Source organism: Salmo trutta, chromosome 6 (assembly GCF_901001165.1).
Source record: "Salmo trutta chromosome 6, fSalTru1.1, whole genome shotgun sequence".
In the NCBI taxonomy this organism is placed as follows: Eukaryota; Metazoa; Chordata; class Actinopteri; order Salmoniformes; family Salmonidae; genus Salmo; species Salmo trutta.
In genome coordinates, this window is record NC_042962.1 from 37,773,403 (window position 1) to 37,796,990 (window position 23,588).

A 23,588-nucleotide genomic window follows, 5' to 3' on the forward strand; every position below is an offset into this window, starting at 1 on the left:
CAGCAATTCATTCTTCTCATTGAATCCCTTCACGTTTGTTATGTTTTGTTTTCTCTTCAATAAAAAAGCAATCCATTCTCTCTTTTTAATTCATGTCAGTATTTGTATTAATAGGCAGCAATAGTTATTGGATCTTAGAAAGATTCTGGTCACTTATGAGTCATTTAATGGGTATTGTTGAGCAGATGCCACACTAGTTTTTTGGTTCTAAGGTGGTCCCAGTGCCCACAAATACTTATTTGCTTGTTTTTTTTACAGGCAAAAATAATGAGGACATTTCAAATATACATTTTCCCAATTGCTTATAATGACCATGTCTACCCATAATGCAACATATAATACATTAGGTAATTGTGATTAATAGGAAAACTGCTCATACCAATTACATGTTAAGATTCATATTTACTCATATTTGTAGTGCAGGAGGGACCTTCTATTATATTCTGAGATGTTATCGCAATATTCTGCCCATTTACGTCAATGTTGATTGAATTTATGAGTATCATTCAACATTTACGAGAATATCTTCTTGATTTTGTATACAGACAGACAGACTGTTGAGCAAATAAGCAAACCTAATATATACTGACCCAACAATGCATTATTATGTTCCCAATATCTCTCAATGACTCATTGAAGGTTGTGTCTGTGTTTGTGTTCCCTTTGATTCACAGACATATTTTCAGTTTTAAGGTGCATGTGTTGAAGTGAGTAACACAACCAGATGTGGTCTTGTTTAGATATCAGTGTCTCATGTTTATTACATAAGGAATGTGACTGAACAATACATGCTCTAAACCGCTTCACTCTCAGGTACGGTGATGGGGTATCTGGCTTGGGCACAAATGTTAGTATGTCCTATATGTTTGTATGACCTCCAAATGAAATAATTATCTAAATTCATGGGTAACATGGACTAAACGCTTCCTGCTATGACAGATGGAGGCAGAAGGAAGAAGGGACATAAATACACATGCATCACTCGTCATATTTGATTTGAATCACACCTATATTCTGTGGGACGGGTGGAAAGTACAGAGGGATAGTGAGAAAAGTCTCTGTGGATGGAAGGCTACTGGAGTAGATCTGGACCCATGACATCCAATCAGACCCAAGAGGTGATCATGAGGACACAGTAACTGCTGGGGAGGTCGTTGTGGTTGTGGTTGGTTAACCGTATCGTGCCTTCTTATTGGCCAGGGCAAAGACGGCGGATGTTAGCCACACAGCCAGCGGCTGCCTCCTGAAGGACCTCGTCAGTGGAGCCTATCATACCTAGCAGGAGCTATGTGAGCAGGGAGGAGAGAGGAGAGGACAATGTTAACCATCATCATCATCATCATCATCATCAGTACAGCGGGGGGGGAGAGGAGATGACAGGGTTAAAGTCACTACAATCTGTTCAATCTCATTCATTCTTGTAAGGAAGCAGTTGGTGAATCAGAGGTGATGACACTTACATACAACACTTTCCATTATCAAGAGATTTACTGTAAGGATCAAGTAGTTTGTGCAAAGTCAGATGCTACTTGCTAGTGTACACACTGTCACTCATGCTGCAATGCACGGTATACAGTAGCTGTGACTTGTCTGTGACAGGCTCCTCCGCGTGTCTCTCTCTCTCACTGTTTGTCGCTCTTTAACCTCCTAACCAGGCCATGAGCATGGGACATGGGTTACAGCTGCAAGCAGCACATGTCTGCCTGCCTGCCGCTGCCTCTCTCTGCAAAGTTTGTTCAGACGAAAGCATTTGTCTAGCATGCAGCAGCAGAGCTAGGCATTAAAAACGTACTCCAAAGGTCAGATTCTATCCGACTATTACTGCTACTTGTATAATGGATCTGCTGTTTCTTTTTTATGGGGCCCCACATTTTGGGTTTTACATAAAATACATTAAAACGTTTTTATTGTGTTCGAAAGAGTTACTTACTATACAGTCACAACATGTAAACCTATGGAGATTATTTTATTTTATTTAACCAGGCAAGCCAATTAAGAACAAATTCTTATTTACAATGATGGCCTACTCCGGCCAAACCCGGACGACGCTGGGCCAATAGTGCGCCGCCCTATGGGACTCCCAATCACGGGCGGATGTGATACAGCCTGGATCTGAACCAGGGACTGTAGTGATGCCTCTTGCACTGAGATGCAGTGCCTTAGAACGCTGCCCCTCTCGGGAGCCCAAATGGAGGAGCCTGCCAAATAAAAACACTATATGGGTTTTAGTATGGTATCTTTGCTTTTTTCGTCTTTAAAAAGAGACTACATCAAGCTTGTGGGCAGCTGCAGTGCCAAATCAAAATCAAAGTAAATGCAGGCACAAATACTCTGGCACAATGGACATTTTAAATGTGTTCAATGTGTGCTTCTTCATTAAATCACAATGGTGTGCCATTGAGCTCTCTTAAGCCACACAACTTAGTTTTGGAGGCTTTCTGGTTTGCATCAATAATAAACAAAACAGGTTACTTCAAATCTCTAAACTAAACACTCCAAAGCTCACAAGTCCCAAACAAAATGTATACTTGACAGTGCATTAATCATCCAGTATATTCTAGGTACTTTTCAGCCTCTAAAGTTTGAGGCCTAACTCAAAAGTAAGCTTTAAAGCTCTGTAAAATAGAAACTTTTGTTTTTGAAGTCTTGTATAGCAAGAATATGTTGAACCAGGCTTTGGAAGCGTGTATGAGCAGTCAACCAATTGTGTCCCTACTTTTTGGTGTTGAAACGACACATCCTTGGTGATCCTTTAAGTAACAAACAATATTCTAGACAGTGTCCTGCATAGAAAGAAAACGTAAACAACTAAATCCCCTCACTAAATAGATTCAGACTCATTTCATGAAACAGTGTGCCTGCCTCTCCAATGGTTTAGCTCACTGGTCTCTGTGCCTTATAAAGGAGGAGAGCTTTAGTTATTTAGCCTGACTTAACTGGTATCTCTCCATCTTTCTCTACCCCCCCTCTCTCTCTCTCCCTCCCTCCCTCCCTCCCTCTCTACCAGATGTTCAACCAGCTAGGAAGTGATGGGATTCTTCTGTTTTTCACCTGCAGGGCATTCATCATGGAGATCCTTTAAAGGTCCAATGCAGCCGTTTTTTAATAGCAATATCAGATCATTTCTGGGTAACAATTAAGTACTGTCCTACTGTGATTGTTTTCAATTAAAATGGTCAAAAATACACAGAAATAGCTTCTTCTTTTATCAAGCAATAATTTTGCTAGGACTGTCTGGGTGTGGTCTGAGTGGGGAGGGGAAAACTGGAAACTAGCTGTTCATGTCAGAGAGGTTTGGAACTGTCTTTCTTAGTGGTCTATTCACTCATTTACCACCTGGTGATGACACCAGGCCCAAAACTAAATTCCACCAGAACAGGCTGAAATATCAGGCAGCTCTTACACTAAAATGGCATGATCACATTTTCACAAATCCAACATAGTGTGTAAATGTATATATAAAACACAGAAAAATCATGTTTTTGACTGCACTATGTATTGACTATAATAGAGTGTGTGTGTGTGTGTGTGTCTTAATGTGAATCTCTGCCATCTAGTAGACCCTCACATCATGCCTCGTTGACTCTTATCTCCAACTGTTTGAACTAGCCTGCCCTAGGTCCTGATAGGGAGTTCAGTACTGGTCTGATCTTTACAGAGCAGTACTTGTCTCTGTTCTGTTCCCATGTTATCATTGTGTTCATAATGTAAGTCAATGTGAGGTTGAAGTTGAACTCTGACTCTTTCCGTGAAACATGTAATCCTGCTCCGCACATTTGTGTGGTTAGCTAGTGGCCTAGCGCAGTGCCAGTGAGCAGAGAAAAAGACATTCCCAGAATGTTCTGCTCAAAGATAAATAGTGAAAGGAAAACAGATGAAAGATGAGGCTTCTATCTCCTCTCCGCCTATGAGCAGTGAGCACACAAACAGACACACTCTGGGTGAACATTCAAAAACCCCATAAAGCTGAGAAAATAATGCTACCATTCCCTTCTATTCCCATGAATTACTTGATTTGGACATTTAAAAATAAGGATGTTGCCCTATGAATACTAGCCACTTTCATTGCATCAGTGTATCAGTTAGTATTTCTGTGGCAGTAACATTAGTTTATATGTTGTTGTTTTTTAATAGCATCCAAAACACCTCTGAAATGCAAACTTCATACACACAAGGCTCAGACACAAGTCTCTTTTGTGAAAAGAGAGGATGCCTGCAAAGCGCCAGAATCAGCGTTTTGCCAACTTCATAGCATGTTATTCAGACGTGGCCAAATAAGGTCTCCCCAAGCCCACAGCTAGGCTAAGATAAGCATGTCTCTCTTTGCATTTTTTTCTCTCTTCCTCCTCCTCCCCAGCTGGGATCTCAAAGACTATAATACACCACTTGTTAGAATATTACCAAACCGCGGTAACATGAACACTCGCACTACCCTGGTTTGAGAAATGAATCAAGAGGGTCTGAGGTTTTTAACCTTTTACTGCAGTGGGCTAAATCAGGGTCACACAGAGTGTTTCTTGGTAGTCTTAAACAATCTACTCTGAAACAAAAGTATACACCTCACACACATAGTTATGGGCTTAAAAAAAGAAAACACCTGCAACATGTCAGATATTTAAATGTATTAAATTTTAAGTTTGCATCCCAATATTACACTTTATATTATCATCATATATACATCACTATATTACACTTTATATACATCATAGAAGACTTAAATAGAACAAAACTCATTAACATAGAAAACATTGGATTTTTCAGCTGGTTTTTAGAAATAATGTTTGTTAATAATGTTTTCTGAATCACTTTGGCTAATTTTCTTAAACAGTCTTAACATTCTCTAAACTGTAAGTGCAATTGTCACAATTGTTTTATGGGACATCCCAACTCTATTGCATGTCTGCAAAATGTAGTAACTCACCCAAAACATTTAATTCATGCTTCAAAACCAAGTTATTGTGTCATTAAATTGGCCAATGGCACCAAAATTAGAAGGTTTTTTGTCATCGTGTGAGCCGTACTGGTTAAAATGTTTAGATGTTTTTTCACCATGGCAGTCAACCCTGGAAATGTTTGTTATATACACATTTCAGTTCTGTTCTACTTTTTTGTTGACACTGACTGCTTACTGTACTATACAAACATTTCTGTTTTGTCTAGCTGAATGCTATTGCATATCACACTGAGCTTTTTAGATACCGATTTCAACAGTAGGTCAAAGTTTACTGGGAAAAGTCAATACTGTAGTACACAGAAAAAGGATATGCACATTTGTATGTATACAGCAAATGTATTTTTGTAGCAATGTGTTACATGTAAACAGAAAATTCACATTTGCATGTCCATTTTTACATATTTCTGACATGTAAAGTCATATATAGTGAACAGAAAATTTGCCACAAAAAAACCTGCAACAACAATGAAAAAACCTGCAGTAGTTCTGGAAAAAAATAAAATAAATTGTGCCTCCTCACAGTACGTAACACTACAAGTTCCCATCTTCTTGGTGGACATCCTGTCGCTCTTATTGGTCTGGTCAGAGACTTTCGTCAACATCACATCTGATGTTTTCCCTTGTGATGCCCCGGGGGGAAAATCTCCTTGCGTGGCGCAACCATCCCCTGCAATGATTGCCTGTGATGTCCTCACAAGCAGCATTCACAGCATCTAACAGAGACATATGATCTTGTGCCAGATAGTCATATACTTTCCACCTCCATGCTGAAAAAACCCTTCTATATTTCAGGAATGGGGAGGATGGTGGAAGGAACTCCATTATTATCCTTTCATGTGCAGTAAACCATTCCCTAACAATGTTGGTTTGGTGGAAGCTGACATTATCCCACACAATTACATAATATGGCAAATCTGGTCTAACTAAACCTCTTTGGTGTTCTGGTATTAGGTCTCTGTAAAGTGTATTTAGGAAGGACAGGAGAAGTTGGGTGTTATAGGGCCCAATGTGTGGAATATGTGTGCTCACACCATTCTCAGAAATGGCAGCACACATTGTAATATTGCCCCCACGTTGGCCTGGTGTGCCAATTGTGGCTCGGTGTCCAATGAGATTGTGGCCACGTCTCCTGCCTTTGGCCAGATTGAACCCAGCCGAGTCCACAAAAACAAGAATGTGGGTCATTTCATGTCCTTCCAGCTCCGTTATTCTCTATATAGTAACACAGAAACAAAATATAAAGTTAGTTTTACATAGCCTATTCTAGAATCAGACAGTTTAATAAAGTAGAAATGTTTTCTGTTCTTATGGGTATTTACAACTTCAAGAAGTATATACAGGCATCATTGAAGTACAGTAAAACTCCCTGTACAATATACCATGTGCACACCAATGGTTTACCTGGACATACTGGTACCGCAGCTCCTTCACTCTGTCACTATTCCTCTCAAATGGCACCTTGTAGAGTTGTTTCATAGTCATTCGATTTTATTTCAAAACTCTGTCTATAGTGGAAATGCTGACAGAATTGATATTTGCGAAGATATTGTTGTCATTTATGATTACACTTTGAATCTCTTAGCCTGATGGAATTGTTGGCTATGACCATGTTGCAAATGTCTTGTTCTTGCTGATGGCTGAATACTGCTGCTCTGCTAACAGCATGAGGTCGTTGTGCAGTCCTATATATATGACATGTAGAATTCATAAATAGATCATGTTACAGATAGTATATTGTATTCAAATTGTGCTGTATTACTGTATATTCTTCATACATATCTCACGGTACATTGTGATTTTCAGACTTGCATTTACCTTTACAATAGTTTCTGTATTGTTGTCAATGAAATGCTGTAACGAAAGTAAAAAACGAGTACATATTTACCTGTTTTCCCTACGCAATGTTTGCACAATTGATGACACTGTGGACCTGTTTACATTAGGCTGTACACTATGACCAGCCTCTTCCATTGTAAGACCATGGTTTATGACATGTCCCACAATTGTGGCTCTGATTTCATCAGGGACTCTTATTCTTTGTATTCTACCTCTTCTTCTATTATGTCTTCCCCTAACTCCACCACGCATTCTTACACAACTTCTTATTTCTCTTCCACGAGCATGTAGCTGCTGTTCAGGGTTGTGATGTTCCTCCATGTTCAAAAATGGTAGTGATCGTGCTGTGGGCAAGCTCCATATATAAGCTTCCAAACTTGATTGGTTGATTGGTAAGACTGTGATTCCTATTTCATTACTATGTCACCTGGCAGGTAATTTGCCAATTTAGCATTCCACATTCCATGTCATAGATATTTATGGAATATACATGTATGTCTGACAGATTTTGATAATTGAATGGATCATTTTGCATGTGATGGCTCACACGATGAAAGAATGTTTCGAAGTTGTGAAGAGTATGACAATTTCACTGAGAATCAACTCATCAGTTTTGATCAGCAAGCCATGTGCATGTAGTTATTGTGCAAATTGTATACAGTTGTACTTACTCTTTTGCACACGTGCCAAAACACGTGCAATTTGCTTAAATGAATGCGAAATTCAAATCTGGCGTGAACAAATAACAAACTGTTCAGAGATTTTAACTTATTGTTTTGAAAAAAATTATTCTCAATCAAGAATTGAGCCAAAGTGATTGAGAAAACCTGTAATTGAGCCAAAGCGATTGAGAAAAACTGTAATAACAACACACACATTTTGATTTTTTTGCTAGGCAATTCAGTTAAGACAAATTCTTATTTTCAATGAAAGCCCAGGAACAGTGGGTTAATTGCCTTGTTCAGGGGCAGAATGACAGATTTTTACCTTGTCAACTCGAGAATTTGATCTTGTAACCTTTCGGTTACAAGTCCAACACTCTAACCACTAGGCTACCTGTCGCCTCTCCCGTCACACATGAAGCTGTCAAAGTGTTAAGTGCTCGTGTTGGGCTGCTGTTTCCTGAAGAGTTGGGGTCTCAAAATCCTCCATGAAAGCACCTGGGTCTGACAACCAACCAGGCATTACAGGACTGGTCCTGGAACGTCTATCCTCCTGGCCCAGTGTTCCCATGAATGTATCCCAAATGGCAACCCTATTCCCTATATAGTGCACTACATTTGATCAGGGCCCTGGTCAAAAGTAGTACACTAATAGGGTGCCATTTGGGATGCAACATCGTGTTTCAGGCCCCTGCTCCTTCCACGCTGTGAGCAAACAGCCCAAACAGGTAGCATTTAGCTGAGCTGAGCTCTGGGCTAAGGGGAAGGGGAGTTACTGAGGGAAGTCAAGGTAAACAAAATTCCCTACGGTCTCAACCGAGCCAGGACCGTTTAGCAGTTTCCCCCCGATCTCTCTGTCAGTAGAGAAAAACCCAGCGTTCAAATCATTGACTTGGGGGGTTTTGCCTCAAGGAAAGTTTACTGTACTGTAAGACTTAGTCTAAATCTATGCTGGTTCCACACACACATGTCCAACCTGAGAGAGCTGCTGGACTGGACATCCCTCCTCATCCCAGACCAGACATTAGAGAGAGGCTTGAGACATAGCACTAGGCAGCGTAACACATAACACACTACATATTTCAAACATACAGTACAGTAGCTAGTTGCACAGAGCAGCTCCAGTGGCGTGTACTAGGGGTATCATCTGCTCACCACATCTAGTCCACAACCTGAAACCCTGTTACAGATAAAGCATGACTAAGAGGAAACTTCAGAAATATTTGCTGCAGTGTTTTTTTCTGACTGCTGCTTTCACTCACTCTTTCGCTCTACCTCCTTCCCTCTCTCTCTTCATTCTATCCCCTCTTTCCCTTTTCTTGTTCACTCGTTTACTTTGAGCGTACAGTACACAGAAAATGGAAACAAAACACAGACAGTGCAAAGCAAAGCACAGGAGGAGTGAAGAGCACGCGTGGCAACAACAGTACAATATTTTTCTCATTTAGAGATTTAAAGCCATAAAATACATACCAGCTAGGAGCTGGCAACGGCCATTCTCTGGAATACCTTCAGTTGAAAATGACCAATAATTACCATCTGCATTTTGTAATTTACATCAATTTACTTCACAAAGCTTTCTTGTGAAAGAGCCTCTTTAATACAGAAAGTTGTCTGAAGCTGTCCACTAGGATTTATGGTTTCAGCAAACAATCCCCAGCCCTCTGGAAGCAATGTAAAGCAAAGAGGAGGGTTTGTTGATTTTGTACAAGGGACAAAATCAAGCACCATCCTTATAAAACTGTGAGATACCAAGTGTAGATGTCAAATCAAACGGGAAGGGCAATTCATCTTGGCACTTTTTCTGCTTAGCCCTGGTACACACTTCCTCTGGGAAAGCTAGCAGCCCCTGAAAGCTTCTCATTCCTGAACTTGTTCACAGAGCTCCCCAATAGAACCAGGGAACGGAATGCAGGACAAAACACACAATAACACAGTGGCAAAACACACAAGAACACAGTGGCAAAACACAAAACCTCTAAGCGACGCATTTTGTACACCTAATGAAATCATCAAGGCAAACACTGTAAAAAATAGTTTGGGGTATTAACTCTGCTCATATAAAGATGTTTTCATATTTTTCATGCAATATTAAAAGTTGCTTTAAGGTTTTAATACAGTTTATGAAATTTGACGAGATGCAATGAAATAGCATTTGGATATTTTAAGACCGAGGGACAGAAAAAAAAAGAAGCAAAAAAAGTCAGACAGATCACTAATGTCTTTTCCAGTGTAAAATACTTTCTTTTCAATGCTTAATTTCCTCTGCTAAGCTTAGGGGACTGTGTTATACACCATTAAGAATGCTGGGGAGGAAAGTTACAGTACTCTGAGTGCAGAGAGAGAGAGAGAGAGAATCCTACAAAAGCATTATACTACTTGTGGTTGTACATGTTTTGAGAGCTTTTCAATGGCAGAGAAAATACCCTTTGAAATATGGTTGCAATAATACAAGAGGCAGTCTTGAATTTTACACTCCGCCGTAAATTAGACCAAATGTAACATTACAGAAAGAGAGCACAGCATCGCTCCTCGATAAACCCCACTCAAACAAGGGTAGGAAATATTGTTGTAACACACCAATCCATAGATCATAAGCAGGATGTACATTTTTTTATATAGACTTTATTTAACTAGGCAAGTCAGTTAAGAACAAATTCTTATTTACATTGACAGCCTACCAGGGAACAGTGGGTTAACTGCCTTGTTCAGAGGCAGAACGACAGATTTTTACCTTGTCAGCTCGGGGATTCAATCCAGCAACCTTTTGGTTACTGGCCCAACACTCTAACCACTAGGCTACCTGCCGGCCCTACATAATGTGGCCAGGCCTCAATGTCTCACTCAGTGTTGCCCCACTTGGCACAGACATCAATTCAACATCTATTCAACGTTGGGTCAACGTAAAATCATTGAAATGATGTGGAAACAACGTTGATTCAACCAGTGTGTGCCCAGTGGGGCAATACTGAGGACTGGCCACCCGTCAGGGCTTGGTTCCTCTCTAAGTTTCTTCCTGCCTTTCTAGGGAGTTTTTACTAGCCACCGTGCTTCTACATCTGCATTGCTTGCTCTTTGGGGTTTTAGGCTGCATTTCTGTATAAGCACTTTGTGAAATCTGCTGATGTAAAAAAGGCTTTATAAATGCATTTGATTGATTGATTGACTACTGACAGGCTCTGGTGTTGTAAATGTTTCCAGGGGTCAGGCAGGTATACATCCACAGACTGTTAGTATGAACCCAGTCAGACTGAAACAATGCAGCCGCCTGTGTGTGTTTCCTTTAACTACTCAGATTAACAACAATTTAAACACGCAATAGTGGTGTAACGTAACGTGGCCTGCCTTTCTTTCTTAATTAAGCTCTTTAAAATCCCCAAATAGATTTTGGATTTGTGTTGAAACAACTCACTCTGCACTGGTACATTAATAAGGGCAAACAGAAAGAGACTGATTAAAAGGGTGGTATGCAGGGCGCGCAGACACGCACACACGCACACAAACATGTGTACGTACACAGACACAAACACACTCACACAGCTGTCCAGGTTTTGTTGTGGCTTCAACTACAAAAAATATTCTGCTTAACGACTTTTGCAAATTGGACATTACTCTTTCGGAACACCCAATGTTCAGTCCAGCTACCAATTATGGCTAGCGTTGAGCCACATACACTGCAACAGCAGATCAAACTAAAGTACACCATTAAATAAACATGAGAACAAATATTTGGCTGCAATGGTAGAACCAGTTCTTAATTTATATCGCAGTTGTTGTTGAAAATAAAGTATGTGGTCACAAAAGATTTCTCATGTGAAAATCTTGTTCTGAAAGTAATGTGATTGAATAAAAAAAATAAAAAAACAGGAACATTTTCCCAAACATTGCATTACGCTGTTCTCTACGACATGACATTAAACACAGTTTTAATCTAAGCTTAAAATATTTACATTAATGTCACATAAATATAAACATGATTGGTTAGGAAAAAGCTTTGGAAAATTAAAATAATAAAGAATATTATTCTGTATGACACACGCACTGTCCCTATTCTCAGTCAATTATGGATTATGACAAAAGAACATTGAAGTATCCCCTATAACATAGTGTTGTTCTCCTTTAGCTCTAGACAACTGTGGCCCTGTTCCTTGGGCCTAAAACATGTCACTGCCGCATTCTGCTCTCATGTCCAGGGACAACTCTTAGCAACAGTTACCCAAGATACAGCCTTTTGACTTGCTCTGTAATGGCATCTAGGGTCTACAAGGGAAGTGGCACTTTGCACACACTGAGTTGTTTGCTTTTCTGAATTCCCATGACGGTTAGAAAGTGGAGTCGTGTTTCGGACGAGAATAAAACTAGCTTTGTTTCTGCTCCGTTGGTCAAAGGCTCTGAAAATAGTTACAGCTTTTCAACGTTTATTACCAATGTTTTCACACATCACTAAAACAAAGTAGAGTGATGGGGCTCAGAGCCTTTTTCATCAATGCTGATTAAGTATTTTGTCTCAAAACACCAACTAAAATGCAAAAAATAACTATGTGCAACTACATTATACTGAAAATCTAAAGGAATTACTGTACCAGTCAAAAGTTTGGACACACCTCTCATTCAAGGGTTTTTCTTTATTTTTACTATTTTCTACATTGTAGAATAATAGTGAAGACATCAGAACTATGAAATAACACATATGGAATCATGTAATAACCAAAAAAAGTGTTAAACAAATCAAGATATATGTTATATTTGAGATTCTTCAAAGTAGCCATATATTTTGATTTGTTTAACACTTTTTTGGTTATTACATGATTCCATATGTGTTATTTCATAGTTTTGATGTCTTCACTATTATTATACAATGTAGAAAATAGTAAAAAATAAAGAAAAAACCCTTGAATGAGTAGGTGTGTCCAAACTTTTGACTCGTACTCTATAAATAAACATTTAAAGAAAGTATATGAATGTGTGAGGAGATTGCTTGGAGGAAATGACCTTGAGCAAAGATATTAATGAAAATATATATTTTTTACTTTATACCTTTGTTTTCTCCCCAATTTTGTGGTATCCAATTGCCATTTGCATTCTTCTTCCATCTCTGCAACTCCCATACGGACTCGGGAGAGATTAAGGTCGAGAGCCATGCGTCCTCCGAAACACGACCCTGCCAAGTCGCACTGCTTCTTGACACACTGCCCGCTTAACCCGGAAGCCAGCCGCACCAATGTGTCGGAGGAAACACCGTACAACTGGCAACCGTGTCAGCGTGCATGCACCAGGCTCGCCACAGGAGGCGCTACAGCGCGATGGGACAAGGACATCCCAACCAGCCAAGCCCCCCCCCAACCCGGACGATGCTGAGCCAATTGTGCGTTGCCTCATGGGTCTTCCGGTTGCGGCCGACTGCGACACAGCCCAGAATCGATGACCAATCAGTATGTTGACCACTAGGTGTGGAAAGGACAAGTGCTTGTGAGCAAAGAAGTGAACATACCTTGACCACTCTGTTCTCGTGCATGGTGATGTAGTTGTTGGGGTTCTTGGAGAGCTGGAACAGGGCCTGAGCTGTGGTCTGGTGGATCGAGGAGTCCTTGGACTTCAGTTAACGAACGAGGAGGGCAACGGCCTCCCCAAACGACACCCTGTTACTGCCCCACATGCAGCAGTGGGCGACTGCCTCAGCCAGGTAACGACGCAGCTTATCATCAGTCTGTAATACAGAGAGAACAAGACATCAGACATTTATGGGTGCGTCTCAAATGGTATCCTATTCCCTATATAGTGCACTACTTTTGACTAGGGCCTATACTATGAATACTACTCAATAGAGCTTGTTTACAGGGATCTCAGAACTATTAAGTTACTTTATGATAATATAATAGATAGTCAATTTATAACAGGACTGAATATTCCCAATAAACACTAATTGAGAAGGATTATAGGTATTTTATGTCCTCCTACATTGAGATGTACTTACTGTGTTTGTCAGCTTGGCCAGCATCGGGACAACCCCATGGTCGGTGATGACTGCCAGATTCTCTTCATCTTTGGCTATTTTGGCTATGGCGGCACACACGCTCGCCAGTACCTCTTTGTTTTTTGATTTCAGCAAATTAACAATCAGTTCCAATCCACCGACAAAGGAGCGCACCATTTCCCCTGCATCCTAAACGTCAAAAGCCTGTTATTAGCTTGGTGCTCTCAATCTGTAAAGTAAAGGGAGCAGAATTCAGTGTAATGGGCAGGGAGGCAAGCCGGGGCATTTGAGCAGAGCAGAGAAAACGAAAGATACACACATGCTAAGGAAAAATAAAAAGCCTTTTCATCAGCCTTAGCAAAAATCAAAACCCCATCAGTGCCAGCCAGCCCAATCGGAGGTAATGTGAGTAGCCATGGTTCTGTCCTGCTTTCCGCTCTATGGAAAGTGCCATTGTCAATACGGATGGGCTGTGTGGTGTGCCAGTAGCTATTCCACATCAAGCATGCCAAATAGGTGAGATAGGTTCTGTTTGTTATAAAAAGCCATTTACAGAAATCAACAGAGTAATTTTGGGGGGATTTCTTGCCAAGTAATACGAGGGCCAAGTGAAACTAATACTTCTACAGCAGACCTATCTAATGTCAGCCTATCCATTTGGATGATGAGTTATTTGGACTTCCTTTTCTACCCCTCCATGTAGGTTAGGCCAACACTGTTCAGAACACTAATACTCAACAGAATGCCTACAGATGTTCTATCTTTATTTGATCACACTGTTGTTGCAGAGACTTTTCCTGTGCAGCAGGAAATGCTAATTGCAGTGTATTCAAGGTTTAAAAAGGCTTCTAAAGTTTGAAATTTCCATTTTAAAATGTCAGATTTGATTTATCCTATCAAAAAACGTATCAACCCCTACAAAAAGGTCCATTAATTATAATCCACATAATTGTTCACACTTCCTGTTGCTGCAGGATTATTTTCCACCTGTGAGAAACTGGTCAAATTCAGATAGCACATCTGTATCTAATGACCTTTCCATGTAGCCTACACTGTTCAGAAGAACAAGGGACCGGAGTCACAAAGGACCTGAAGGAGTCAGTGTGTTTCCCCGACCGTTCAGGCCAAGCTAGCACCATAGACCCTGATTTAAGTTCATGGGCACCAGTGATGGGCTGATACCACAGGAGTCTCAGACACTTTTGGGTCTACGCTGCTGGTGAGCCTCTCTCAGAACCACCTCGGACGTGGCCTTCATTGAGGCCTGGCAGATCGGGATGTTTTTTAAATCATACATCAACATAATCGCCATCAAAGGCGGGAATATACAGCATCAAAGGTGCTGTAAAGTACTTAAGTAAAAATACTTTAAAGTGCTACTTAAGTCGTTTTTTAGGGTATCTGTACTTTACTATTTATATTTACAACTTTTACTTTTACTCTACTACATTCCTAAAGAAAATTATGCATATTTTACACCATACATTTTCCCTGACACCCAAAAGTACTCATTACATTTTAAATGCTTAGCAGGACAGCAAAATTGTCAAATTCACACACTTATCAACCTAAAATCACTGGTCATCCCTACTGCCTCTGATCTGGAGGACTCACTAAACTCTCATGCTTCGTTTGTAAATTTTGTCTGAGTGGTGGAGTGTGCCCTGGCTTTCCATAATTAAAAGAAAACAAGAAAACGGTGACATCTGGTTTGCTTAATATAAGGAATTTGAAATGATATATACTTTAACTTTTGAAACTTAAGTACATTTTAACAAATACATTTACTTTTAATACTTATGTATATTTGAAACTAAATTCTTTCAGACTTCCTCAAGTAGAATTTTAATGGGTGACTTTTACTTTTACTCATGATAGTTGGGTACTTTTTCCACCACTGAGTATCAAGGTGGCATACACAGCTACTGCCAGCCTGTAATGTCTTGGTTAATATGGAAATAGTAAACCAAGATTATGGAAAGCGCATAATTAGAGAGGGCAGAATGAAAATTGTCACAAAGCACGCTCCATCTACATCTCCATCAACATTATATCTCAATCTACGACATTATTGTCTCGGTGATTAAGACCTTTAAACAGTTCAACATTCACAAGGCCGCAGGGCCAGACGGATTACCAGGACGTGTACTCTGAGCATGCGCTGACCAACTGGCAAGTTTCTTCACTGGCATTTTCAACCTCTCCCTGTCTGAGTCTGTAATACCAACATGTTTCAAGCAGACCACCATAGTCCCTGTGCCCAAGAACACCAAGGTAACCTGCCTAAATGACTACTGACCCATAAAACTCACATCTGTAGCCATGAAGTGCTTTGAAAGTATGGTCATGGCTCACATCAAAACCATTATCCCAGAAAACCTAGACCCACTCCAATTTGCATACTGCCCCAACAGATCCACAGATGACGCAATCTCTATTGCACTCCACACTGCCATTTCACACCTGGACAAAAGGAACACCTATGTGAGAATGCTATTCATTGACTACAGCTCAGAGTTCAACACCATAGTGCCCTCAAAGCTCATCACTAAACTAAGGACCCTGGGATTAAACACCTCCCTCTGCAACTGGATCCTGGACTTCCTGACGGGCCGCCCTCACGTGGTAAGGGTAGGTAACAACACTCCCGCCACACTGATCCTCAACCCGGGGGCCCCTCAGGGGTGCGTGCTCATTTCCCTTCTGTACTCCCTTGTTCACTCATGACTGTATGGCCAGGCACGACTCCAACACCATCATTAAGTTTACCGATGACACAACAATGGCAGGCCTGATCACCGACAACGATGAGACAGCCTATAGGGAGGAGGTCAGAGGCCTGGCCGTGTGGTGCCAGGACAACAGCCTCTCCCTCAACATGATCAAGACAAAGGAGATGATTGTGGACTACAGGAAAAGGAGGACCGAGCATGCCCCCATTCTCATCGACGGGGCTGTAGTGGAGCAGGTTGAGAGCTTCAAGTTCCTTGGTGTCCACATTACCAACAAACTAACATGGTCCAAGCACACCAAGACAGTCGTGAAGAGGGTACGACAAAACCTATTCCCCTTCAGGAGACTGAAAAGATTTGGGATGGGTCCTCAGATCCTCAAAAGGTTCTACAGCTGCACCATTGAGAGCATCCTGACTGGTTGCATCACTGCCTGGTATGGCAACTGCTCGGCCTCCGACCACAAGGCACTACAGAGGGTAGTGCGTACGGCCCAGTACATTACTGGGGCCAAGCTTCCTGCCATCCAGGACCTATATACTAGGCGGTGTCAGAGGAAGGCCTAAAAAATGTCAAAGACTCCAGCTACCCTAGTCATAGACTGTTCTCTCTGCTACCTCATGGCAAGCGCCAAGTCTATGTCCAAGAGACTTCTAAACAGTTTCTACCCCCAAGCCATAAGAGTCCTGAACATCTAATCAAATGGCTACCCAGACTGACTATTTGCATTGCCCCCTATTTTACGCTGCTGCTACTCTCTGTTTATTATCTATGCATAGTCACTTTAATAACTCTACCTACATGTACATATTACCTCAATTACCTTGACTAACCAGTGCCCCTGCACATTGACTCTGTACCGGTACCCCCTGTATATAGCCTCGCTATTGTTATTTTACTGCTGCTCTTTAATTATTTGTTACTTGTAGTTCTTGTTTTTTTTTTTTTTTTATCTTAAAACTGTATTGTTGGTTAAGGGCTTGTAAGTAAGCATTTCACTGTAAGGTCTACACCTGTATTCGGTGCATGTGACAAATACAATTTGATTTGATTTGATTAATCATAACCCCCTCCCTTTGGAAGTTGTGTGGGGTTGTACCAAGCCAAGGGCTCACTTGTAAAATAGATTTGCATCTCAATGGGACTCACCTTGTTAAATAAAGGATAAATAAATCAATAGCCACACCAGTTAACCACAATCACACTAGCCTCAATGTGAGTGGCCTATTTCACAAGGGACAAATCAAATCACATTTTATTGGTCACATACACATGGTTAGCAGATGTTAATGCGAGTGTAGCGAAATGCTTGTGCTTCTAGTTCCGACCATGCAGTAATATCTAACAAGTAATCTAACAATTTCACAACTACCATATACACACAAGTGTAAAGGAATGAATAAGAATATGCACATATAAATATATGGATGAGTGATGGCCGAACGGCATAGGCAAGATGCAGTAGACGGTAGAGTACAGTATATACATATGAGATGAGTAATGTAGGGTATGTAAACATTATATAAAGTGGCATTGTTTAAAGTGACTACTGATACATTTATTACACCCAATTTTCCCATTATTAAAGTGGCTAGAGATATGAGTCAGTATGTTGGCAGCAGCCACTCAATGTTAGTGATGGCTGTGACATAGAAGCTGTTTTTCACTCTCTCGGTCCCAGCTTTGATGCACCTGCACTGACCTCGCCTTCTGGATGATAACGGGGTGAACAGGCAGGGGCTCGGGTGGTTGTTGTCCTTGATGATCTTTTTGGCCTTCCTGTGACATTGGGTGGTGTCCTGGAGGTGTCCTGGAGGGCAGGTAGTTTGCCCCCGGTGATGCGTTGTGCAGACCTCACTACCCTCTGGAGAGCCTTACGGTTGTGGGCGGAGCAGTTGCCGTACCAGGTGATGATACAGCCCGACAGGATGCTCTCGATTGTGCATCTGTAAAAGTTTGTGAGTGTTTTTGGTGACAAGCCAAATTTATTTAGCCTCCTGCTGTGTGGGAGGACCATTTCAGTTTGTCCATGTTGTGAACGCCGAGGAACTTAAAACTTTCCACCTTCTCCACTACTGTCCCTTCGATGTGGATAGGGGGATGCTCCCTCTGCTGTTTCCTGAAGTCCACGATCATCTCCTTTGTTTTGTTGACATTGAGTGTGAGGTTATTTTCCTGACACCACACTCCGAGGCCTTTCACCTCCTCCCTGTAGGCCGTCTCGTTGTTGTTGGTAATCAAGCCTACCACTCTAGTGTCGTCTGCAAACTTGATGATTGAGTTTGGAGGCGTACATGGCCACGCAGTCATGGGTGAACTGGGAGTACAGGAGAGGGCTGAGAACGCACCTTTGTGGGGCACCAGTGTTGAGGATCAGCGGGGTGGAGATGTTGTTTCCTACACTCACCACCTGGGGGCAGCCCGTCAGAGAGTCCAGGACCCAGTTGCACAGGGCAGGGTCGAGACCCAGGGTCTCTAGCTTAATGACGAGTTTGGAGGGTACTATGGTGTTAAATGCTGAGCTGTAGTCGTTGAACAGCATTCTTAGATAGGACAGGATTGCAGGCTGTGAGGAGTTTTGAATGGAGCCTTCTAGCTCTGACAGACCAGGGCTCAGAGAGCTGGACAGGACATGGTGGTGTTTCTCTCTCCGCTCCCCTCAGATGTGGTGCCAGAAGATGATCAGTGTGTGCCGGGCCAGAACCAGGGCAAGGAGCTGACCCCCCCCCCCCTCCTCTTAGCTCCAACAACACACAGCACAGGAAGCATTTCCTCAGGAATACTGATGATGCCACGACTCACCAGTGACAGGGGAAGCGCTTCTCAAGCCACCAGCTGTGAAAGACTAGTGAAGATCCCTTTCATGGCCTGGACAGAACCCCAGATCCCTGAAAACCACAGCATTATGAAGCTATGCAATCCTGCTGTCCCTTTTCCCCAAAGATAAAAATTAAATAGAAAACACATTATCTGGTCGGTGTGCGTGATGTAGCCTAGACCGAGGGAGAGGGAAGGAAGTGGCACAGCACTTCCCAAGTGGCACAGCAGAGTAGTTTTCCCTGACCCTCTCCAGCAAGCAATCAGGCTCCCACTTCCATATGCTGCTATACGGTAGGCTACTATGTAAAATAAAAATACATCACTCATTGCAAGTTGCCCGTGTCCTGGCAAATTAATGATGTCCTTCATTACATGAGCAGCAGGGCAGGTTACATCCTTGATTGAGGGAACAAAGCTAATTGACTGATTCACTGCAAAGCCCCTGCAGACTGCCTGCATGCAATAATGACTGGGGCTTTACTCACAGCAGAGAGCTGGCCAGGCAAGCCAGGCAGGCCGGTAGTGGGGCGTACTGTTCCTGAATCCTCTATGTGTCTAAATGTGTCTGAGGACGAGTAGAGGTATGGACTGGACTGGAGCATCCAGCAGCTGTATTTACACCGTGATTCTCTCAAAATCCACTGTGGAACTACTAACTAAAACCACATGGGGGTTTTATCTAAATAACTACTACTACACCAAGCAGTGTCGAATTCCCCTCGCTCTCCTCGACGGGCAAAACCCTGCACTGTTTAGCTCTTGTCATTGACCCTGTCTCAGAAATCAACCAAAGAGCATGTTCATGTATTCCTACAAAAATTGGCACTGTAGAGTCCAGACAAACATTGTCAAACTTTGTTAGCGTTCGAATAGTGAGTCGAGCTGCGGCCGGTCCTCCTCTTCCATATGGTTGCCATATATCATTTTTGCAACACTTCTGAGCAAGAAAAATTCCTTCAAGCAAGTGAAAATCTCCCTCACCCTAACTGAGACTGAGACACCTGCCTGAGCTGGACCCAATGTATCTGTTTAAACAGACTGTCCGATATACAACAGCTCGGGGGGGGGGGGGGGGGGGGGGGGGGGGGTTGACACAGTTATATTTTGACCAGAGCCCTATGGGCCCTCTGGTCAAAAGAAGTGCACTATATAGGGAACAGGTTGCAATTTGGAATGCAGAGTGTATATGCATGCTATACAGTAGGTCCTAATGTTGTGAGGACTGTACAGTAGAAGTATGTTCAGCAGCCTAGGTTGGATATGCAGCATGGGGTCACAGGAGACATGGCCTGCCTGGCACCCGGCTTGTTGTGTAAGAAGAAACTGCTGCTGGTTGTGTGACACTGTAACTCAGAGCATGTTGAGGGAGGATTTTCAACAGAGGAATCAGAGCATGCCACAGGATATTACTCCTCCAAATCCCTGCCTGCCTGCCTGCCTGCCTGCCTGCCTGCCTGCCTGCCTGCCTGCCTGCCTGCCTGCCTGCCTGCCTGCCTGCCTGCCTGCCTGCCTGCCTGCCTGCCTGCCTGCCTGCCTGCCTGCCTGTTTCCCGGGCAGGAGATCAGCGTGTTCTGCTTTATATTAGTGGAGGGTTCATGTAAGCCTATAGTGACACAGCACTGCCCCTGCTACAACCTCCCAACACCAGATTGTCTTTAAAGCTGCAATATGTAACTTCATTCTCATTGAAAGCAAGTCTAAGAAGCCGAAGATCTGTTCTATCTGTGCTATTTCTATGCTTCCCGGTTTTTAAGTTTCGTTTCTGCGTCTTTTACATTTGATTTTGTACACCAGCTTGAACCAGCTGAAAATACAATATTTGTGGTTATGGAAAATATATTTCACTGCGATTTAGATGGTACAATGATTCTCTACACTATACTTGCTTGTTCAGTCACATAAACTCCAAATTAGGCAAACTAGAATTTTTGCAACCAGGAAATGGCAGAGAGATTTCTGCATAGTGCACCTTTAAGGACAGAGAGCCTTGAGGAGGCTGACATGATGATATAACAGGCTGAACAGTGACAGAGCGAGGGATCCAAACACGATAAACATGATAAACATATTACAACAATGATCAACATACAAATATAAACTTGCAATATAACAACAACAACTTTTATGTTAAATTTGTTGTTGAGCAGAATTGTCATTATAATTAAATAATTCAAACAAATGTAGTGCTACTGTGAGTGAAAAAATAAGTTTGGTACTGTACCTTTGCATTTTGATTGTATGTTGTTTTACTCCATGTGTAACTCGGTGTTTTTCTATGTTGTCGAACTGCTTTGCTTTATCTTGGCCAGGTCGCAATTGTAAATGAGAACTTGTTCTCAACTTGCCTACCTGGTTAAATAAAGGTGAAATAAAATAAAAAAAAAAATAAAAAATTTTTTTCAATGCATGGACATCTGGATTTGGGTTTTTCAAGAAGGACCAAAGCAGGCGCACTCCATCCAGACGGTCAATGATCCTGTTGAGGAAGAGAAAAAAGAGAAGAGTGAGAGAAAATAGAGAGGGAGAGGGAAGGGAGAGAAGGGAGAGAGAGACACAGAGAGAGAGAAAGTGAGAGAGAAGAGAAAGAGAGCTAGAGAGAGAGAGACAAAGTCAGAGAAAGACAGAGAGAGAAGAGAAAGGAAGAGGGAGAGAGAGAGAGAGAGAGAGAGAGAGAGAGAGAGAGAGAGAGAAGAGAAGAGAGAGAGAAAAGAGGAAGCGAAAAGAGAGAGATTGATATTACAGTGGGCACAGTCAGTGTGATCTGCACCATACTTTCACAGTTAAGAGGAGCATTTGAGAGCTTCTCTTTCTCAGAACTGGCTGGGCTGGTCTGTGCCATACAGTAGCAGTTTGTCCAGGTCCAGGCCCTGAATGCCCATCACAGGGCAGGATCAAAGGTATCAGACATTTAGCTGAATGGGTTTTCAATCACAAACCAACCTTCACCAGTCCAATTCGGTTTCCACCACAGCTCTAAAAACCCACTCTCTGTCTCGTCTGGTAAAGTGAATCTCCATGAGAAATCACTGACCACCTACGGGATGTTAGGCCAAAGGTTAACGTGTGTAAATTCATGTATAGTGAGTGAAGTCCATACAGATATTTATTTATAGAACCAAAACAACATTATACTGTACGGTGGGTAGTCCAGGGGTACTTCTTTCCAAATTTAACAGAGCCAGTAGACAGGTCTCTCTATATTTCATTGCGTCTGAGTTGAAGTTTACTTAAGCATAAGCCGTATTTCATGCTGCGTACATGACTGTAGTCAAGGCTGTAGTCAGGGTCTGGGAACCCAAAGAATTACGCCACAATGCGCCCGTTGTCTGGTATAAATAACATGTAACGTGTTTCCCATGTGTGCTTCCACCAACAAGGCCGACAATGAATGCTGTCATAATTAATTAAACACTCCCTAATCACGGTATCTCCATGAATGCAAACGAGCGAGCACTCATCAGAAGAAGTCCCCTGCGCCATCTGTCTTCCGTTTGCACATAAATCAGTCTGGGGGATCATAACATAAGATTCCAGTCCGTAGGGCCTCCTAAATCAAGCCCAACAACAAACTAAACTTCATATCAAGTGCCAGAAAAGTACTGTCCTCACAAGAGCAGGTATGAAACACGTTAGCATGAAGGAGACAACTGACAGTTTGGATGAGGGATGGAAACGGGGAGACCACAAAGTCTCAAGGCATTTGCGCAACGTGTGTTCTTTCTTGTAAGTTACAGAAAGTACTAGGAAGGATTGTAATGTGATATTTTCCTGTATTTGAATATTTATTTTGTCTATGATTCCATGAACCATACAGTGCAATAGCTTAGAATAAAAATAAGCTAGAATAAAAATAACTAAATAATTAGTTATTTAAAATTATTTTTAAAAATATAGGTAGTCTTATTGATAAGTTCGTTTTGAATAGTAACCCTTCCAACAACCAAAAAATGAAAAAATCACATTGTGAAAAGAACATGAAAAAACATACGTAAATCAGACATGGCTTTCGGGCACATGTGAAGTTTCACATATGTTAATCTTTCACATGACTCAGACACATGTGGTTTCACAACATTTCAGAGGTGATATTAGGGTAGCATACCTTCCGGCAGGTAGCCTAGTGGTTAGAGCGTTGGGCCAGTAACCAAAAGCTTGCTGGATCAAATCCCCGAGCTGACAAGGTAAAAATCTGTCGTTCTGTCCCTGAGCAAGGCAGTTAACTCACTGTTCCCCAGGCACCATGGATGTCGATTAAGAAAGCCCCCCACACCTCTCTAATTCACATTTCAGTTGAATACATTCAGTTGGACAACTGACTAGGTATCCCTCTCTCTCCCATTATACATTTCACATGTGTGCTTTGGTACCTGGCAGGATTAGATCCTGGGGCTCCCACAGGAGAAGCCAACATCTTGACCATTCAACCAAGAGGACCAACAAACATGTCCGACTCATGTCCACTACACTTTACCATGTGCATTTTCACTCTGCATATCCGATTTTCGCAACTGCAATTCACGTGAGATGAAAACACGCTTTTCTTTTCACATGTGAAAAGGTGGTGTTAACATGTGAACTCTAAATCGAATACATGTGAAAATATGGTTTCA

At 41.9% G+C, this 23,588-nt stretch overlaps 1 pseudogene; it reads right to left on the reverse strand.

The window, feature by feature from the left end:
- Positions 1 to 730: 730 nt before the first annotated feature.
- Positions 731 to 23,588, reverse strand: part of LOC115195117 (armadillo repeat-containing protein 4-like) — a 66,315-nt pseudogene continuing 43,457 nt past the window's right edge.